At 38.4% G+C, this 14,580-nt stretch overlaps 1 protein-coding gene across 40 annotated transcripts in view; it reads right to left on the reverse strand.

Annotated features, from left to right (window-relative positions):
* Positions 1-13,758, reverse strand: part of PTPRD (protein tyrosine phosphatase receptor type D) — a 1,852,740-nt gene extending 1,838,982 nt beyond the window's left edge. For 28 of the 40 annotated variants that reach the window (XM_038769707.1, XM_038769750.1, XM_038769737.1 and 25 more), the window contains exon 1: positions 13,405-13,561. The gene's annotated coding sequence lies outside the window, so the exon portion shown is untranslated. Of the gene's footprint in view, positions 1-13,404; positions 13,562-13,669 lie in introns of those variants that run through there. The other 12 variants (XM_038769749.1, XM_038769746.1, XM_038769744.1 and 9 more) reach the window with 3 other exon arrangements.
* Between the last annotated feature and the right edge of the window lie 822 nt (positions 13,759-14,580).

Raw genomic sequence — 14,580 nt, forward strand, 5'->3', positions numbered from 1 at the left:
GACTGTGAGCCCGTTGTTGGGTAGGAACCATCTCTATATGTTGCCAACTTGTACTTCCCAAGCACTTAGTACAGTGCTCTGCACACAGTAAGTGCTCAATAAATATGATTGAATGAATGAATATTAATGTTTGTCTTCCCCTTTAAACTGTAAGTTCATAATGGGCAGGGAACATACCTGCTAATTCTTTTGTATTCTGCTCTTCTAAGTGCTTAGTGCAGTGCTCTGCACATAATAAGTGCTCAATAAATACCACTGATTGATTGATTTATCATGCTTACTTTAGTGTACTCTCCCAAGGACTTAGTATAGTTCTCTGCACACAGTAAGTGTTCAGTAAATATGATTGGCTGGTATTATCAACTGTGAAAGGATATTTAAAGTGGAAGGGAAGATGAGCAGTTCAGTTTTGGACATATTGAGCATGAGGTACAAGACAGACATCCACGTAGAGAGGTCCTAGAACCAGGAGGAAATATGAGATGGCATAGAAGATAAGACATTAGTGAAGGCAAAGTAGATTTGGTACTTTTATGGGAGCCATTTATGCAGAGGTGATAATTCAAGCTATTAGAGCATTTGAGCTAACCAAGGGAGTGAGTATACATTGCAAAGAAAAGTGACCAGAACAGAACCTTGAGGGACACCCACAGTCAGGTAACTGGAAGCAGCGAAAGAGCTGATGAAATATCTTGAGAAAGGTTGGCCAAAAAAGAGGAGTTTCAGGAGATAGTTGTGTCAGAAAATCCAAGGTGAGATAGTGTTTCCACATTGTCAAAGGCATCTAAGAGATAAAGGAGTAGGATGCAGTGTGTTCTGTTGGATTTGGCAGGAAGAAAGTCATTGGTGACCTTGAAGAGAGCAATCTCAGTGGACTGAAAGGGGAGAAAACCATATTGTAAAGGGTAGAGAAGGGAGTTGGAGGAGAGGAGGTGGATACAGCCAGCATGTGCAATCCATTCAAGGAATTTGGAAAAGAATGAGAGGAGGGAGATAGTTGGATGGTACAATGCTGCTCATACAAGGCTTTTTTTTTTATAAGAATGTAGGAAACTTGTTCATGTTTGAACTCTGAGGGTAAGGGTTTATCAGTGACATAGATCTATAGTCATGTGAAGACGAAAGTCCTAGAGGGAAGAAAAGTGGGTGCAATTGTTTCTGTAAAATGTGAATAAACGGGGTTGGAGGAACAGGTTGAGGATAAAATCATAGCCCAAAATAATGTCCCCACTGCCCACTTTCCTCTGACTCCCTGTCTCTGTCCCCTTCTGTCCAGATAAATAACATAATAATAATTATTATTATAATGAACTATATGATATATCCCACCACTCTTCTTCCACCCAAACCCTTACTTTCAGTAGTATTTAAAGGTTACAGTCCATGGGAAGCAGCATGGCTCAGTGGAAAGAGCGTGATCTTGGGAGTCAGAGGTAATGGGTTCTAATCCCGGATCTGCCATTTATCAACTGTGTGACTTTGGGCAAGTCACTTAACTTCTCTATGCCTCAGTTACCTCATCTGGAAAATGGGGATTAAGACTGTGAGCCCCAGGTGGGAAAACCTGATTCCCTTGTATCTTCCCCAGCGCTTAGAACAGTGCTTGGCACATAGTAAGCGCTTAACAAATACCAAAATTATTATTATTATATATTATGGAGAAAAAAAACCACATGAAGTGAAGGGCAAACACAAAGAAGAAAGACACCAAAATACCTTAGGGGAAAAATGGCCCTAAACTGTGGGGTTCATGCAATCAATCTTGCCCTAAGGCATCCAGCAAATCAGCACCTATGGAATTGGGTGTTTTTTAGCCTGGAGAAAATTAGCCTGTGCAATCTGCATAGTAGTCTGTGAAAAGATATAGGGAAGTTGTGACTAGTTGGTTTTTTTTTCCATTTCCTCTGATGAAAGACCTTAACTGCAGCAGGAGGAACTTATATTAGACATGAGTAAAATGGGAAGAGGAAAATCAGAACCTATCAATCGCGATTCTCATTCTTTGGATATTAAGAATAGTATAGGAGTCATCCTGGGAAGCAGGGGCCCTGTCATTTAGGTTGCCCTTGGATTATTTAAAAATTACATACGGTTTAGATAATAATAATGCTATTCGATAAGCACTTACTATGGGCTGAGCACTGTTCTAAGCACTGGGGTAGATACAAGATAATCAGGTTGGATACAGTCCCTGTCCGGCATGGGGCTCACTGTCTAGGTAGGAAGGTTTAGGGTTTTATTTTCATTTTACAGTTGAGGGAACTGAGGACCAGAGAAGTTAAGTGACTTGCCCAAGGTTACACAGCAGGCAATTGGCAGAAGTGAGTTTAGTACTCAGGCCCTCTGACTCCCAGGCCGTGCTCTTTGAGCTACACTGATTCATATTTGCTACTTTTAAAACTTGGAAATATTATTTTCGAAAATGGTTCGGCTGTTCCATTAGTAAGTTGAAAACGGTCATCTATGACATTGTTCTTCAACAGATTTCAATTTTCCAGTTTTAAAATGAATTTAGCAAATAAAAATAAGCTAGTGTTTGCCCCAAAATGGAAAATAGCAATTAAATACAATTCAATGGCATTATAATCTCAAAGCCAATTCAAATAAGAAGGGAGACCTGATATTTTTCATTCAATTTTTATGAACCATTCTTGTAGTAAACATAGCTCTTTCCAGATTACAAAATATTTTTAATTAAAGTATTCTACTCAACAGCCAGTCTGAATACAAACTACAATCACTAACAAAGCTTTCATTAACTTCCTCCAGAAGTTCCAGGTTTAGATTTATCAGCTGCAATTAGAAAAATTAAAGCTATGTTTCAGAATTAATTGAAAATACTAAAATGTTTACTCCTATATTATATGCATATATATATATATACATACATTGAATGACAGAATGAGCAATTACTTGAAAATTGGATATGTTTCATTAAAAATATGAGTAATAATACGTGATCTTTTAAACACCCTTAAGTCAGTGCTGGCAACCTTTCTGCGCAGAATTAAAAAATAATGTAAATTTTGAGCTGTTGGTGCACAAAGATCCAATCATGCAATTTGAAAAAATATTAACATAGCTCACTGCATTGTAAAGGTGGTATTATGGAATAATCATAATTTGAAGAATTCCAAGTTAATAACATACTTACACTGCAATTTTCTAACAGGACTCAGAGGAAGTTAAAGGAGGAAAGGGGGAGAGAAAGGAGATAGAGAAAATAGAGGGATCAATTTCTGATCCCACTTGTTGGATGGACCTGGCAGCTAGAATTGGAAAAATAATCAGCCCTTGTCTCCTTTCTCTCTGATTTGCCTAACCCCCCATCCTCCAATCGCCATTTTGTCCATGCCCCAACCCTCTCCCCAACTATCCCTAAGGCTACCTGAAACTCTCTGCCATTAAGCTTACAGAGGTGATGCTGCTCCCCGGGGTGTGGTGAAATATAACATTTTCATCAATCCTCATTTCCCTGGCCCATTGGACAATTTAGTTTTGAGGCCAGTACTTCATGCTGCTGCCCAGATCATCTCTGTGCAGAAATGCTCTGGGCATGTTACTCCCCTCCTCAAAAATCTCCAGTGGCTACCAGTCAACCTACGCATCAAGCAAAAACTCCTTACTCTCAGCTTCAAGGCTGTCCATCATCTCGCCCCCTCCTACCTCACCTCCCTTCTCTCCTTCTACAGTCCAGCCCGCACCCTCCGCTCCTCTGCCACTAACCTCCTCACTGTACCTCGTTCTTGCCTGTCCCGCCATCGACCCCCGGCCCACGTCCTCCCCCTGGCCTGGAATGCCCTCCCTCTGCATATCCGCCAAGCTAGCTCTCTTCCTCCCTTCAAAGCCCTACTGAAAGCTCACCTCCTCCAGGAGGCCTTCCCAATCTGAGCCCCCTTTTTTCTCTCCTCCTCCCCATCCCCCCACCCTACCTCCTTCCCCTCCCCACAGCACCTGCATATATGTTTGTACAGATTTATTACTCTATTTATTTTACTTGTACATATTTACTATTCTATTTATTTTGTTAATGATGTGCATCTAGCTTTACTTCTATTTATTCTGATGACTTGACACCTGTCCACATGTTTTGTTTTGTTGTCTGTCTCCCCCTTCTAGACTGTGAGCCCATTGTTGGGTAGGGACCGTCTCTATATGTTGCCAACTTGTACTTCCCAAGCGCATAGTACAGTGCTCTGCACACAGTAAGCGCTCAGTAAATATGATTGAATGAATGAATAGGAGTTTGGTAAGGATCTGCCAACTCTCCTTGTATCTTACCCAGCTAATGAGGGTAAAACTGGAGGGGAAAGGAAGACAGAGAGAGAGAGGGAGAGAAGAAGAGAAAGAAATGCAACTTACACTCTGCCCCTTTCCAGCTCAATGGCTTGAGGTGGACTATTTCCTACATGGCTCCTTGAAGGCAACATTAATGGTATTGCCTTCACAGTGCTGAATATGTGGTAGCAATGGTCCCCAGAGTTGGAGCCTATGTTTGAGAGCCACATCTGATGTGAAGAGCCAAATGTGGCTCGAGAACAGTGGGTTGTCAGCTCTAAAAGAATTGCATGCTACAGAATTCTGTCTTTTTTTGCAGTCTTGTAAGTATTCCATTTGGTAATTTATTTCATGATGAGGATAGGAGACTAGACATATTTTTTCTGTCCACCTGAGTTGACAACAGGTATGTTATTTGGGACACACTGGGAAAAGTGGAAGGTATGGTGGGGTTTTTGTTTTTTTAATTACTTGGAAGAGTCAGAATACCTCCATAGTCTGAAGCAGATCTTAAGACAAAAAGAGCCACAAACAGAACTATACGGAGAATGGCAAACCAGCAGACTAGTCACCGAAAAGAAAGTACTGCGAGTCAAGCATCAGAGTTAGAAATTACACTCTTACACATGGATAATAACCCCATCAGCTATCTCCACTCTGAATACAAAGATCAATAGAACACCATCAACAGCCTCATTTCAGACTACAGAGGTCAATATAAAGTGCCCATATACTTTTTTTTAAACTCAGCAAAGAGTTTACCCACAAAAATAATTAAACTAGTTTGCTTCAGACTTTTGTGGTTCTATTGGCAAAATAAGATCATTCCACATTTCACATTCCCTGTTGAAAATTCCCAGGATACAGGATCTGTGACTAATTAACTCATTTTGTATAGTGCAAAAGGGATGAAGACATTTAACCTGCTCAACGAAAATCCCCAAATCTTCTTTTTTCTCACTGATAGATTTGTCTGGAAAATTTTATCGAATTTCCACTCAACTCTGCTTGGCAGGCAGGCCTGAATTCATAGACCATTTGGATTATGCGATAAATAAAATATTGCCCGAAAAACCATCAGGTATTCATTTGTCAAAGGAACGATAATTAATTCCTAGGGATGCCTCATAAAGTGGGCAGGAATTTACCTTTCATATTTTTGTTTTAACTGGAAATGAAAATGTATTACTACTGCTTTGACATTACAGAATTAACTGGATCTTCATCTTGTTCCCTATTGTTCGTCGCTGGTACTCCAATGACATTTTTTAGTAACAAAAAGAACCAACTAAATCTTGTAACAAGCAGAGTAGCAGTTTAGCAGCTCCTCACAAGTCCCTAGTGGACGTGTTTGCATCACGAAACTGCCCAGCCTGGCACTTTATGCACTTCAGAATTCTCATTTACAACCAAAAAGACATTGAGGTTTCTCAGCAGGCAACCAGTAGACCTTAGGGAAGGAAAGACCTGCACTATGGGGTAAAAAGAAAATACAATTAACACTAAGGATCCTATTCACTAAATGTTTGCCTTTCTCACTTGAAAAGAAGGGAGTTGGAGAATGAAGCATAAGTTAAAGAACTGATTAAATGGCTTTCCTTAATGTTGCCGATTTGTACTTCCCCAGCGCTTAGTACAGTGCTCTACACACAGTAAGCACGCAATAAATACGACAATGAATGAATGAATGAAAAAACTCTTAAATCTACTGAATATCCCCCCTCCCAAAGAAATCACTCCACTATCTTGTGGTTCAAGTTGAAAAATGCCATGGTTTTGCAGTTTTCATTTACAAAAGATAATAAATTGAGATATCCTGGAAAAGGAACAACAGCACAGTGATTATTGAGAATTTTTCCTGTGGAGACAATTCCTGAAAATGATTCACTCAACTTGGAAAGGAATAAAACAGAAAAAAGACAGCTCTTTCTACAAAAATAGGGCAATGGACATGTGACATTTAACTACTTATCATTTGTAGTAACATATATTGATGATACTTGTATTTTGGAGCACATTTGTTTTCCAAATCAGTTTCCAATGATTTCACTTTATCCTCATCATCCACGAGAAATTGGGAGACATCTTTAGTATAATCTCTGTTTCACAGATGTAAAAAAAAACAACAACTGAGGAACTGAGAGATTATTTGACTTGCTATGGCCTCAAAATAGACTAGTGGCTGATCTGGGACTGGAACTGAAGTCTTCTACTTCAAAAGATTCACAGAAAATGCAAAATTACTAAATCCTGTTTGCATGTGTACTAATGAGATTTTTATCATCATAAGTGAACATGTACTGAGCATCTAATGAACACAGGTAAATCTCAACAGGGGAAGATGTGATCCCTCTTCTGGTGATGTTAATATTCTAGGGCTTAATTTTAGAAATGAGTTACTTTCATACAATTTTGTGTATTGCTCCAAAGAACTCACTCTTTAGAATATCCACATTGATATACCACCAATCAGTGTAGCACATCAGGAGGCTGTTTTCATTTACCAACACCACATACATATATATTAGATATCTATAGATGAACAGAGCTACATGATCTATCTCCAAATGTTCCTTCTGATCCATCCACAATTGAATCTCTGCATATATTTCAGAAGCAAAGTGCAATTTCGAGACCAATAATTTCCGTAAGCCTCAAATTGCCATTTTCTTCTTATTTTGTTTTAGCCAAATTATGCAATACACCTCATTACTCTGTAAAAATACAGGTATTTCATGTTACCAAAATATACAGTCCTGATCCAATGTATAAAGAAAAGCAGTGAAACACAGAAATTCATAATATAATTACTTGAGCTGTGTTTACGGTTTATTGTGATATGTTGTGAATTATTTTATGACGTTTCATGATTTTAGAATGCATTAATAGAAAAATTTGCTCTTCATCCACTAAACAAGAATATCCCATTTGTTAATTCCTGTAGCAAGATAGGTGCAAGTCATGGATAACAACTTTAGATGTGTGACACTAGTCAGGCAACCCCCCCACCACTCCACAAAACAAAACAAAAAAATCCAAACCCAAATCCCTACATTCAATTACCAGTAGGCCTCACTTGAAGCAACATATTGACACACTTAATATAGAGATATCATTTAAATGTTCCATTTCTGTTCCTGAAAATGAACAGGGAGTATAAACATTTTCGTAGCATTTATTTTGGGTTTGTTCTTATGTGTTCATTTTCCTGCCAAAGCAGAATTGTGGCTATGAGATTTATATTATCTGTTATCAGTCAGTCAGTAGTATTTATTGAGTGCTTACTATGTGCTGAGCACTGTACTAAGCTTTTGAGAGAGTACAATAGATTAAATAGATAATAAAAATTATGATACTTACTATGTGCCAAGCACTGTACTCAGTGCTGGGGTAGAAACAAGATATACCAGAAGGTAGGACACAGTCCCTATCTGGGCTGGCAGTTTACGTGAGAGTAGGATATAATCCCCATTTTACAGATGAAGAAACTGAGGCGCAGAGAAGTGACTTGCCCAAGGTCACACATCAGACAGCTGGCGGATTCATGTTCAGTATCTAAGCCCATGTTTTTTCCACTAGGTCAACCTACTTCTCTATGCCCTCCCCTCAAGGAGCTTATATAACACAAAGTTTCTAGTTGAGTTTCCTTTTATTTTTAACATATTTGGGTTTTAAATAGGTCTGTTTAAAATGGACTACTTTCTAAGCAAGCAAGTGCCTTCATCCTGGGATAAAAGCGAAGGGTTGAAATTTACTCACAGGTCATTATAACAACCCTGACCCTTAATTTAGAAGAAATTCATGGGCCACAATATATTTATTTGGGATCCTCTGCCTAAACCATCAAAGTCAAAGAAGGCAAGAAAATCCTTGATATAAATGTCACAATGTTTTCCAATTGGCTTTAATGTAAATATGAAGTGGCACAGCCTTACTGCCAAGAGCTTGGTCCTAGTAGTCAGTCAGGAGACCTGTTTTCTAATCCTGGCTCTGCCATTTGCCTACTGTGTCACTTTGGAAATATCACTTAACTTCTAGGTGTTTCAGTTTACTCACCTGTAAAATTGAGATAAAATAGTTGCCCCTCCTGAGAACTCAATGTGTGAGGATAAAATGAGATTGCTGATTTAAAGCTGCCTTGTAAAAATGAAAGTGCTCTACAAATTCAAGGTATTATAATCCATAAAAAAGGAACATGACTTGACCAACGCATGTCATCTTCTTTGAAAGGTAAAATCTTTGTAAAATGATGAGGTACTCTGTCGAGCTATCAGATTAATGGGTATAACGCAAATCTCTGAAATAATGGTATAGGTATGAATTGATTACAAGACTCTCAAATGCTTAGTACAGCGTTCTGTATCCAGTAAGTACTCAATAAATACAGCTGATTGATAGCTTGAAGGAGGGCCAGCTATGTGTCATGAACTTGCACAAGGGTACTGTATGTGTTTTTTCTGTGAACAAATATTGAAAGACTTTAATTAGCTTCCTAAGGCAACCCTATAAGGCAATCCTATAATTCCGAGAATAAACTGACTGGTTTCGTTAACTGACAGGCCACTCTCTTCTTTCAGAAGCATAGGTATTTTCCACTCTAACCTCTCTGGAAAAAAAAAGGTAAACCATATTTATTTAAACTCTAATGGAAATATGTCCTATTTTTTATTTCCACTTTAAGGGAAAGCCCACCCAAATGATTATGGAACGGTAAGGAAATAATTTGCTTAATGTACAATGCTTTTTAAAATGGCAGGGAAGAAAACTAGGGCTGTCCCTCAACATTCCAGGAAACGTTGTGTGCTTTAAATATTCTATCAACTGCATCTACACAACAGTATCATCTAGCCTTGATTAACACCAAATAGTTGCACTTATTCCAATGGAAAAATATTTACACTCTGTATATATTTCTAGTCATTGTCACTGTTCTTCTTGAGAGTTCCTTCTCACTCTAGCAACATTATAGATGCAAAAGGTTCACATAAAATGTTACCTGCCCTATTAAGCGAACTGAAATGCTTTATTAATGTGGTGCCATTCCAATAAATAATTATTATTCACCCACAAACACATATTTACAATTAGATTTTTCTCACATTAAAATGAAATTTTATTTAAAGACTATAACTTTCTATATATTTTTTAAAAAGAATATTTGTGTCATTTTTCAAATAGTTGAAACACTAAGAAAAATTTCAAATTAATGAAAAAATGTAGATAAGCATTTCACGATTATTCTACACTTCACTTTATTTACTCACACTACCCAGTCAGCCTCTTCCCTTGAATGATGTTTACAAGACTATGTGAATTAGCCATTAGCTAATGTTAGTGTAGCAGATTTACTAGATTATTTATAGATAGATCAATGTTTCAAAATGGTGAATCAACTAATGAAAGTCCCGCCATTCTCTAGAATGTAGATTTTAAAACATTAAACAAAATCATATCCAAATGTTGATATTTTGACTGAGCTCAAATTTTTGCCTAATAAAATAATTAGTTATTATCATTTTTTAGTGACAACTGAAAATGTTAACTTTCTGAAAAGGCATGGCATAAATTTTCCTAACAAATTCCAGTGTAATGTTGGTAAATTTCCAAGTATTTAAAAAGCACTAAAATAGCCACTCAACCTTAAAGATTTAAAGAGTAGCTACTATTATGCAAATTTAACTTAAATGATTTCATTTGTCATCATTACTCTTAAATTTAATCAACCACTCCAAACAGTATTTTTTCAACTTCTTAAATTCAGGTTCTTCATAAATGCAAAATTCACTTTTATAAAATTAAAATACTTTCCCCAACTAAGAATTATAATGTAAAAATGAGGGAATTAAGAGGGAGCATCGGGAATGACAAAAAACAGGTAATCTCCTTGAAAATGTAGACGTTCAGAAATCTGATAGAAATCAATGATATGAGAGAAACAAACAAAAAAGCCTACCATATAAGAATACTTCAAGCAGAATGCTTTACAAAGTTTGTACTGTGCACTTAATACTGTATAAATTACAGACCTGTTGAATGATTTCATGCACCTTAACCCAAAGTGCCACCTAAAATAATTTTATTTGAATGTTTTCCTATTCACAACCTCAAAAGTGCAGAAGCTCTCCATCTTAAATTAACAATACTGACTTTATCTGCTAAATAGTTCACACCACTGGTAACCATAGCAATTGCAATCTTCATTACTAACCACTACAATCTTCATTAGTAAACACTCCTGAAAATAACTAACTTAACAGATATCTAGTCTTCTAATATGGACCATAGTGTCTTATTTTTCACTAAGTCCTCATTTTGTACATAACAGTACTTTAAACTTGTGGAGCTGTGCATTTCCATAGGGTTTGACTCATACATCCACCCGACTAGTAGCTTGTCAATGGTTTTTTAAGATTGTTTCAAATACATGCTGAAAACTTGAACACTTACTATAGAATATTTAGCAGACCCCACTCAGACTTTCCCATTGAGTCAGTACATTTAATAGAAAAAAGAAAAGCTATTTCAAAAGAGTTTTATGAAGCAGTAAGTCAAACTGCTGTACAAAGCACCACCACATTTTTTTTCTATTTTTCAGCAGTGTACTTGTCAACTCTATGCTAATATTAAAAGGGATATAGACATATTTGCCTTCACCAACTGCAACTGTAAGCAAATACAGGTACACAGTATTTTATTAGTAAGAACTCCTTTAGTAAGCATATGTTAGAGGAATTAATCATTTATTCCCTGCAGACTGCTTATGTATTTCATCGGGCCATTATCTGATCTGAATAACGAGAACAATTGCATAATAAAACACATTTCTGCTGATGCTGGCAACTTTCTTCTTTTAACTTTAAGATACAAATATCTCGGTAGCAGAGAAAGCCAAAGACATTTAAAAAAACTCATATGCAATTTAACCAGCATGTCCTAATTTGACATTATCTTGTATTATTAGAGAGAGAAAGAGAGAGAAAGTGATCAAACATAATGTGTGCAAGCTTCAATTGCAAAGGTTTTGACTCAGGTCATTTCTCTTGGCATTTAATCATAATTATAACAAGTACAGAATGTGTGTCAAGTTGATGTTCATACAGATAGTAAAGCGTCCCTTCAGAAAGTGAATAATTTCCCATTATAAAATATCCTCAGCTTGCAAATGAAGATTATGTTTTAAGGGAACAAATGAAATGCCTATTTCTACCCAATCCATAAATTTGGCGAAATAGAGTTAAATAGTGTTCAAACAATTTAAGCATCTTAAATAGCAGATCACTTGTCATATATTTGAGATCACAAACTGCAATGAGGTCACATGATGTAATCCTAATCTGGTGAGATAACAGCTTTGCCCCCTCACAGGGTTTCATCTAAATTAATTGAGTACATTCCTCCAATGACTTTTACCATTTTAGAAAACAGTAAAACAGCAGTATACGTTGTACACTGTACATTGTCAAGATATTACTTATCACCAGGCAAACATTTAAATGGGAAGTAAAATTACATTTATGAAGCAACTAAATCAATGAACTAGTTAACTCTAGACTACTTTCATTTCTTGAAACTCCAATTTCCTAACCAGCTTTTTTTTTGGCAGCTACCATTTCATCATCTGAAAACTTATGCCTCATGATTTATAAAAAAGCTTTGGCTTTTTTAGTATCTGTAAAAACAGTGAATTTTATTTTTTTACCATGTATATGCATGAGCTTCTCCATGCTATACTTTCTGCAATTAATGCCAATGACTCCACTTTATAATACCCTCTCTGGAATACACATCGAGGAAAAATAGTCTCACTTCACAACATTAAGCATTTACATTTGAAAAAGCCATTAGATATTGATTTTGAAGTTAAAATATACTAGAACAGAAAGACGAGGACATTATTATGTGTGGTTCATAACACTGCTTTTTTGAAAGCTAATTTACAATTTTTAAAAAGTTTTTTGCAAAATCAAGGTCTTGCATTCTGATGGGCAGAAATCCAAAATCTAACGGTAGAACTGTGAAGTTTATTCAGGTCCTAGAATTTTAGACCAGTCTGGTTTAAAATTTACGGTACCCCAGAACTCTGAATTTTTAAAGAAAAGGACACTTTTATCCAAAAGGTGATTCATATTGTACTCACTGTATATGAAACAATGCAAAGAGAATTAGATTTGAAGTCCATTTGGCAGTGACATAGAAAAGATGCTGAAATGTTATTGATTCTCTTCTGTTTCATGCACAGCAAACTGACTCAACCATATTTCTCCTGACATAACACAAAGGTTTTATTTGGATATTACAAAACACTGGCAAATGCATGTGCTTTATTTTAGGAAACTGTTAACCCTTTGATTAATCAGGCTTATTTTTTCTGCCAGATATTCAGCAACTGCTGACATAGCGATGACTGCCCCAAGAGGAAAAATGCTTGCAAAAGTTTTAGATGCAGAGACATTTAGTCTTATTATACACCTTAAACCTGCCACTGGCTGTCACATCCCTGTCATTGCTTGTAACCCGTTCTGTCAGTATGAAAGCACAAGCTTCAGACCTCTAATGTATTGTTTCAGATAACCCTTCCAGATTAAGTTCAACCTAATTTCCCAAATAAGCTTTGGTTGAATATGCATAATGAATTTTTTATTTCTAATCAACCACCGATCAGAAGTGTGTTTTCTGGATCTTTCAAACCACCAATTAGCCTGTCCTTGAGCTGAATTTGAGATTGATATTTTCCAAATTACAGCTGAAATCAATGGGAGGGGGGGGGGGAGGGGGAGACCCAAACCAAAGCACTGCTTAAGCGGCAGTTGTCATTTCACACTAGAATGAACTGATGTCTCCAGTCACCCGTCCCATACCTCCCGAAATGACATCTCTTAAAAAAAAGAAGATTCAGAGTGACCTACCCAGAACGAAGCATTATTCACACCGGCCTTGTCCAGTGCCAGTGCTCTTTCTTAAATCAGAAAGCTCCCAGACCACTTCTCCATAAACGGCTCAAGTTAGATATTCAACTTTCTTTTGTTAAAATGAACAACCGGTGCTGAGTGGGAGAAAAAAGGATGGCATGCAGGGTGAATCCGAGGCTCTAGAGAACAGAAATAGTATTAGCACTGTTTTACTTACTAGGGCAGCCAGCTCGGACCTCTTTGGAAAGCTTGAGGAGTCTTCGCCTCCCTCTCCTACCAGTCAGATCAAGAATCGTGTCTCTATTCCACTCAGGCCCAGAATGAACTGCAAGAGAGAAGAGAGCACACATGCACATCAGCCAGTTTTTGTTTGGGTCGGTGGGCTGGTTTTGGCTTGGAAAGGGAGCTGGGGTTTTCCGGCAAAGGCAGTTGTCAAAGAAAGCCTGGTCGGATGCTGCGAATGGTTCTGGCAAGCCAAGTACCTGCACGGGTCCCCGCTGAGGATGGTTGGTCGGGAGCGAAGAGAGGTCCAGGGGCGGGGAAGGGGGCCGGGGGGGTTGGGGAGGAGAAGATGAGGGAGGAGGGGAGGGGAAAATGAGACGCTCCGGGGGAGAAACAAAAGAAGCTGTCGAGAGGCACTCAATGCTGCCGGCAAAGTGAGGCACACACGCTCCTGCTGCTGGCTGGGCGACAGGCGAGAGAGAGGAACGGAGGGAGCATCTCCGAGCGCGCACACACCCGGAGGGACTCACACACACACACCACACACAACACACACTCACACACGAATCCGTGGCTGCTGCTGCTGATGCTTCTGCTTCTCCTCCTCCTCCACTCACCTGCATTTTCTTAACGAGCCACTTGATGGCTGGAAACAAGCCGGGCTAAAGCAAGCCAGAGAGGGGAGGAACGGAGACAGAAAGGATGGATTAAAAAAAAAAAAAAAATGATCCAGGGATGGGGCTGATAGGATCGGAGGAAAGGCAAGGGAGGGCCCGGGGCGAGCACATTTCAGGTTCCGAACAGCCAGAGCCCCGCGTCTTCCAGGTTTTAAACCTTAACTCTCTGCTAGAGCCGGCTAGAGCTAAGCACGACTTTCCGAGGGGTCGATTTTTTCCCCTTTTCGGTTGGAAAGGAAAGAAGAGACCGAGAAGAGGGGAAGAGGTGGACAAGGAGGAAGAGGAGAACGATGGACAAGGAGGAGGATGGGGTTAGAAGAGAAGGAAAGGAGAAGCTGAACCTCATTCTATGGATTGAACTGAAAAGGTCCGTGGGAGTCCTGGAAGAAGAGGAAGCTTTCAGAGACAGTGGAGAAAGCCTCCTAACTTGAACGGCTCCTGTGCCGAAATGCTGATTTGGGCAGGTGCACCCAAGTCAGTCAAAGGTGGGTCCT

This window comes from Tachyglossus aculeatus, chromosome X4 (assembly GCF_015852505.1).
Source record: "Tachyglossus aculeatus isolate mTacAcu1 chromosome X4, mTacAcu1.pri, whole genome shotgun sequence".
Taxonomy (NCBI): Eukaryota; Metazoa; Chordata; class Mammalia; order Monotremata; family Tachyglossidae; genus Tachyglossus; species Tachyglossus aculeatus.